Source organism: Danio aesculapii, chromosome 2, assembly GCF_903798145.1.
Source record: "Danio aesculapii chromosome 2, fDanAes4.1, whole genome shotgun sequence".
Taxonomy (NCBI): domain Eukaryota; kingdom Metazoa; phylum Chordata; class Actinopteri; order Cypriniformes; family Danionidae; genus Danio; species Danio aesculapii.
This window is the reverse complement of record NC_079436.1, coordinates 15122067-15128958: the sequence shown is the minus strand read 5'-3', so window position 1 is coordinate 15128958 and position 6892 is coordinate 15122067.

Sequence of the window (6892 nt, the reverse complement as noted above, 5' to 3'; positions counted from 1 at the left end):
CAGAAAAAACCCAAAAGTCCCATTGACTTAACATTGGGTCAAACTTTGTGAGCTTATAACTCTGCATCAGACTGTCCTACAGACTTCTAACTGGACTCATTTAACTCAGTCTAGCCAGCAGCCAATAACTGATGACTTTTTAACTTACTAGCCACTCCCTAGCAACCACTTACAGCACCCTAGCAACTGTCCCATAGACTTCCATTGTAAAAGACTCCCATTTACTTAACATTGGATCAACCTTTGTGAGCTCATAACTCTGCATCAGACTGTCCTACAGACTAGAGTCTGGCCTCATTGAACTCAGTCTAGCCAGCAGCCAATCACTGATTACCTTTAAACTTACTAGCCACTCCCTAGCAACCAATTTCAGCACCCTAGCAACTGTCCCAGAGACTGTGACTAGCTATTCTAACACACGCTAACAGTTTTAACATCCTACTGACATGCTAATCTTGCTAGAAAGGTGCTAGCAACACGATAGTGACATACTAGTCATGCTAGTAACATGCTAATTCATGCTAGAATCATGCTAACAACATGCTAATTCATGCTAGAAACATGCTGACTCATGCTAGAATCATGCTAGTAACATGCTAGTTACATGCTAATTAATGCTAGAATCATGCTAGTAACATGCTAATTCATGCTAGAAACATGCTAATTCATGCTAGAATCATGTTAACAACATGCTAATTCATGCTAGAAACATGCTAATAACATGCTAATTCATGCTAGAAACATGCTAGAATCATGCTAATAACATGCTAATTCATGCTAGAATCATGCTAGTACCATGCTAATTCATGCTAGAATCATGCTAGTAACATGCTAATTCATGCTAGAAACATGCTAGTAACATGCTAATTCATGCTAGAATCATGCTAATAACATGCTAATTCATGCTAGAAACATGCTAGTAGCATGCTAATTCATGCTAGAATCATGCTAGTAACATGCTAATTCATGCTAGAAACATGCTAGTTACATGCTAATTCATGCTAGAAACATGCTAGTAACATGCTAATTCATGCTAGAATCATGCTAATAACATGCTAATTCATGCTAGAAACATGCTAGTAACATGCTAATTCATGCTAGAATCATGCTAGTAACATGCTAATTCATGCTAGTAACATGCTAATTCATGCTAGAATCATGCTAGTAACATGCTAATTCATGCTAGAATCATGCTAATAACATGCTAATTCATGCTAGTAACATGCTAGTAACATGCTAATTCATGCTAGAATCATGCTAGTTACATGCTAATTCATGCTAGAAACATGCTAGTAACATGCTAATTCATGCTAGAATCATGCTAGTAACATGCTAATTCATGCTAGAATCATGCTAGTAACATGCTAATTCATGCTAGAATCATGCTAATAACATGCTAATTCGTGCTAAAATAATGCTAGTAACATGCTAATTCATGCTAGAATCATGCTAGTAACATGCTAAATCATGCTAGAAACATGCTAATTCATGCTGAAAATCATGCTAGTAACATGCTAATTCATGCTAGAATCATGCTAATAACATGCTAATTCGTGCTAGAAACATGCTAATTCATGCTAGAATCATGCTAATAACATGCTAAATCATGCTAGAAACATGCTAGTAACATGCTAATTCGTGCTAGAAACATGCTAGTAACATGCTAATTCATGCTAGAATCATGCTAGTAACATGCTAATTCATGCTAGAATCATGCTAGTAACATGCTAATTCATGCTAGAATCATGCTAATAACATGCTAATTCATGCTAGAAACATGCTAATTCATGCTAGAAACATGCTAATTCATGCTAGAATCATGCTAGTAACATGCTAATTCATGCTAGAATCATGCTAGTAACATGCTAATTCATGCTAGAATCATGTTAGTAACATGCTAATTCATGCTAGAATCATGCTAATAACATGCTAATTCGTGCTAAAATAATGCTAGTAACATGCTAATTCATGCTAGAATCATGCTAGTAACATGCTAATTCATGCTAGAAACATGCTAATTCATGCTAGAATCATGCTAGTAACATGCTAATTCATGCTAGAATCATGCTAATAACATGCTAATTCATGCTAGAAACATGCTAATTCATGCTAGAATCATGCTAATAACATGCTAAATCATGCTAGAAACATGCTAGTAACATGCTAATTCGTGCTAGAAACATGCTAGTAACATGCTAATTCATGCTAGAATCATGCTAGTAACATGCTAATTCATGCTAGAATCATGCTAGTAACATGCTAATTCATGCTAGAATCATGCTAATAACATGCTAATTCATGCTAGAAACATGCTAATTCATGCTAGAATCATGCTAATAACATGCTAGTAACATGCTAATTCATGCTAGAAACATGCTAGTAACATGCTAATTCATGCTAGAATCATGCTAGTAATATGCTAATTCATGCTAGAAACATGCTAGTAACATGCTAATTCATGCTAGAAACATGCTAGTAACATGCTAATTCATGCTAGAATCATGCTAGTTACATGCTAATTTATGTTAGAATCATGCTAGTTACTTGCTAATTCATGCTAGTAACATGCTAATTCAGACTCGGCTTTTCAAGCCACCATAAAGTTTGTCCTCAAACTTTAATATCTAGTTCTTCTTCTTCTTCTTCTTCTTCTTCTTCTGAGACTAATTTCTAAGTGTATCTCCTCCTAGGCCTTTCAAGCTACATACTTCAAACTTTCGTCAAACCTTCAAACTGGTCTGACTCGGGTTGCTATATCTTTTCTAACTGATCCGACCTTGGGTTTTCCGAAAAACGACCCAGAAAAATCCCAAAAGTCCCATTGACTTAACATTGGGTCAAACTTTGTGAGCTCATAACTCTGCATCAGACTGTCCTACAGACTTCTAACTGGACTCATTTAACTCAGTCTAGCCAGCAGCCAATAACTGATGACTTTTTAACTTACTAGCCACTCCCTAGCAACCACTTACAGCACCCTAGCAACTGTCCCATAGACTTCCATTGTAAAAGACTCCCATTTACTTAACATTGGATCAACCTTTGTGAGCTCATAACTCTGCATCAGACTGTCCTACAGACTAGAGTCTGGCCTCATTCAACTCAGTCTAGCCAGCAGCCAATCACTGATTACCTTTAAACTTACTAGCCACTCCCTAGCAACCAATTTCAGCACCCTAGCAACTGTCCCAGAGACTGTGACTAGCTATTCTAACACACGCTAACAGTTTTAACATCCTACTGACATGCTAATCTTACTAGAAAGGTGCTAGCAACACGATAGTGACATGCTAGTCATGCTAGTAACATGCTAATTCATGCTAGAATCATGCTAACAACATGGTAATTCATGCTAGAAACAAGCTGATTCATGCTAGAATCATGCTAGTAACATGCTAGTTACATGCTAGTTAATGGTAGAATCATGCTAGTTACATGCTAATTCATGCTAGAAACATGCTAATTCATGCTAGAATCATGCTAACAACATGCTAATTCATGCTAGAAACATGCTAGTAACATGCTAATTCATGATAGAAACATGCTAGTAACATGCTAGAATCATGCTAGTAACATGTTAATTCATGCTAGAAACATGCTAGTAACATGCTACTTCATGCAAGAATCATGCTAGTAACATGCTAATTCATGCTAGAATCATGCTAGTAACATGCTAATCCATGCTAGAATCATGCTAGTAACATGCTAATTCATGCTAGTAACATGCTAATTCATGCTAGAATCATGCTAGTAACACGCTAATTCATGCTAGAATCATGCTAATAACATGCTAATTCATGCTAGAATCATGCTAGTAACGTGCTAATTCATGCTAGAATCATGCTAGTAACATGCTAATTCATGCTAGAATCATGCTAATAACATGCTAATTCATGCTAGAATCATGCTAGTAACATGCTAATTCATGCTAGAATCATGCTAATAACATGCTTATTCATGCTAGAAACATGCTAATTCATGCTAGAATCATGCTAATAACATGCTAATTCATGCTAGAATCATGCTAGTAACGTGCTAATTCATGCTAGAATCATGCTAGTAACATGCTAATTCATGCTAGAATCATGCTAATAACATGCTAATTCATGCTAGAATCATGCTAGTAACACGCTAATTTATGCTAGAATCATGCTAATAACATGCTAATTCATGCTAGAATCATGCTAGTAACATGCTAATTCATGCTAGAGTCATGGTAGTAACATGCTTATTCATGCTAGAAACATGCTAGTAACATGCTAATTCATGCTAGAATCATGCTAGTAACATGCTAATTCATGCTAGAATCATGCTAATAACATGCTAATTCATGCTAGAAACATGCTAATTCATGCTAGAATCATGCTAATTACATGCTAATTCATGCTAGAGACATGCTAGTAACATGCTAATTAATGCTAGAAACATGCTAGTAACATGCTAATTCATGCTAGAATCATGCTAGTAACATGCTAATTCATGCTAGAAACATGCTAGTAACATGCTAATTCATGCTAGAATCATGCTAGTAACATGCTAATTCATGCTAGAATCATGCTAATAACATGCTAATTCATGCTAGAAACATGCTAGTAACATGCTAATTCATGGTAGAATCATGCTAGTTACATGCTTATCCATGCTAGAATCATGCTGGTAACATGCTAATTCATGCTAGAATCATGCTAATAACATGCTAATTCATGCTAGTAACATGCTAATTCATGCTAGAATCATGCTAGTAACATGCTAATTCATGCTAGAATCATGCTAGTAACATGCTAATTCATGCTAGAAACATGCTAGTAACATGCTAATTCATGCTAGAAACATGCTAGTAACATGCTAATTCATGCTAGAATCATGCTAGTAACATGCTAATTCATGCTAGAAACATGCTAGTAACATGCTAACTCATGCTAGAAACATGCTAGTAACATGCTAATTCATGCTAGAATCATGCTAATTCATGCTAGAAACATGCTAGTAACATGCTAATTCATGCTAGAATCATGCTAGTTACATGCTAATTTATGTTAGAATCATGCTAGTTACTTGCTAATTCATGCTAGTAACATGCTAATTCAGACTCGGCTTTTCAAGCCACCATAAAGTTTGTCCTCAAACTTTAATATCTAGTTAAAGATGATAATGCTGATGCTGAATCCGAACAAATAACTACCCTCTCAGGGCATATTTCTTCCACCCATGTTAATCCTATTATTAATGTAGTTGTTTCTATAGAGTAAATTGATAACTTATCTGATAATCTTTTTGAAATTCTTATCTTAAATTTTGGAATGTATACACCTATGCCTGAAATTCCTGTGACTGGGTCTTTTGATCCATCAGTATATATTTGTAAACTTTCATAAAACCTTTCTTGTACGTGATTTTTAATTTTTGGAATTATCCCACCCATCTCTTCCCAATCCCTTAACTTTTCTATTATTTCCAGATCAACTTTAACCTCAGGAAGTATCCATGGTGGAATCTCTCCCCTTTTAGAAGACATACTACACTCTATATTGCTACTTGATACTTTTCTGCCAATTGATTTGCATTCCATCCAAATCCCCGTCCTTTTTTATTTACATACTCCCAACAATTTTCTAATGTTTCCTTAGTAATATGAGCTCCCTCATAACTTTTAATATACTTCCAATATACCATGGACAACTTTATTCTACGTAAATTTAATGGCATTTCATTAGCTTCCACCAATAACGCATTAATTGAAGTTGTTCTTACTGCACCTAAACAAATCCTAAGAGCTCTATATTGTAATTTATCTAATCTACTTAATAAAGTTGTTGAAGTTGCTCCATAAATCATACATCCATAATCCAATACAGATCTAATTACGGCTTGATATATTGTAATTAATCCCATCCTTTCTGCTCCCCATTCTTTGCCAGCTATTGCTCTCATCACATTTAGACCCTTTCCTACATTTATTTTCTATCTCATCTATATGTTTTTTCCAGTTATACCTTTTATCAAACCACATACCTAGATATTTAAATGATTCCACTCATGTAATACATTATTATACAATGTTAGTTCTTGATTTTCCAGAATTTTCCTCTTACGAGTAAATAACATCCAACATGATTTACTTGTTGACATTTTAAAACTCCAATCCATAGTCCACTGTTCTACTTTTTTAATAGCTGTCTGCATACATGAAATAACCTTCGTAATATTACGTCCCCTCTTCCATATTGCACCATCATCTGCATATAATGCACATCCTATCCCAAATCCCACATTGTCAAATATATCGTTAATCATAATATTAAATAATACAGGGCTGATTACACTTCCCTGTGGGATACCATTTTCTGCATTATACTCAGATGATTGTTTTGATCCTACCTGTACTACAAATGTTCTTTCAAATAAAAATGTAATAACCAGTTATACATATTACCTCTTATTCCTAATCTATCAACTTTAATTAACAGCCCTTCTCTCCATACTGTATCATATGCTTTTTCAATATCGAAATATATCACCGCCATATACTCTTTCATACTAATAGCTTTTCTATATCATTACTTACTTTTATTAAAGCATCCACAGTTGATCTTCCATTCCTAAACCCACATTGATACTTACTATATATTTCCTTTTTTTTCTAATTCATAAGACAATCTTCTAACTATCATTTTTTCCAATAATTTGCACAAATTTGATGTTAATGCTATTGGACGATAACTTTCTGGCAACTGTGGATCTTTATTAGGTTTAAGTATTGGTATGCCTATTGCCTGTTTCCATGCTTTTGGAATTATTCCCTCCTTCCATATTTTATTATATAACTTGAGTATTATTGTTATTACTTTATCTGATAAATGTTTAAACATTATATAGCTTAAGTTATCTTGTC